Source organism: Pongo pygmaeus, chromosome 16 (assembly GCF_028885625.2).
Source record: "Pongo pygmaeus isolate AG05252 chromosome 16, NHGRI_mPonPyg2-v2.0_pri, whole genome shotgun sequence".
Classification (NCBI taxonomy): Eukaryota; Metazoa; Chordata; class Mammalia; order Primates; family Hominidae; genus Pongo; species Pongo pygmaeus.
Genome location: NC_072389.2, coordinates 93,115,230 through 93,116,171, shown reverse-complemented (window position 1 = coordinate 93,116,171; position 942 = coordinate 93,115,230). Strand labels below are relative to the sequence as shown.

The following is a 942-nucleotide window of genomic DNA, read 5'->3' as shown; positions in this document are numbered from 1 at the left end:
AATCCAAAAGGTTGTCAAGCACACTATTTGTGAAACTTCAAAGATATACACACTCTTGTAGATTAGCAATGGATATATTAAATTACACAAGCAATATGGTAACATCTAGCAAAATTATATATCCATGTAACAGATGCATATATATTGACCCGTTGACCCAGCAATCTTGCTTCTAATAATTTGTCACAATGATACATTCCAAAAGTACAAAAAGACATATTACCAAAGACATTCATTACAGCACTGTTTGTCATAGTAAAAGACTGTGTCCCCAAGTGTCCATCTATAGGGGACTAGTTAAATAAGCTATGAGTGTTCACTTCTGTAGCATATATACTAAAACTGGAACAATACAGAGAAGATCAGCATGGTTCCTGCACTAGGATGGCACTCAAATTCGTGAAGTGTTCCATGCTTTTTTAAAAAAAACATTTAACACTAAGCAAAGCCAGCATGCTTATGGCAACCTGTTTAGGGCTCAGTTTTGTTTTGGCACTAGCTGAACACAAAGGTTCTTGTTTAATTCTCAGCCTAAGTATAGGGGATGATAGGGGAGAGGGAGTCTGTGTTCTCAGCCTCCTGAATACTTAACATAATTTAAATATATTAAAAAAAGATCTCAGCCTCCTGAATACTTAACATAATTTAAATATATTAAAAAAAGAAAAGTAAGGTAAACCTGTGCTACAATTCCCAGATGGGTAAGTGTAGCCCCCAGAGCTCAGCCCAAGGCAGAATCTAAATCACACCATTTCAAGATTGTGTGTGTGTGTGTGTGTGTGTGTGTATATATATATATACACGTATATATGTGTGTGTGTGTATATATATACGTATATATATATGAAATAATGGAGTGTGGCCAATTATGATTGTAATTTTTTCAAAAACTGTGGCTCACAAAGTTGTCTATATTAGTTTAAGGAGACCAGCGAATTTTTT

The 942-nt window shown here is 34.7% G+C and overlaps 1 non-coding gene across 1 annotated transcript; it reads left to right on the top strand.

Moving 5' to 3' along the window:
- Positions 1 to 312: 312 nt before the first annotated feature.
- LOC129014961 (U6 spliceosomal RNA) lies at positions 313 to 419 on the top strand. Its single transcript, XR_008494473.1, has one exon. It is a non-coding gene; the product is annotated as a U6 spliceosomal RNA (small nuclear RNA).
- The last annotated feature ends 523 nt before the right edge of the window (positions 420 to 942 follow it).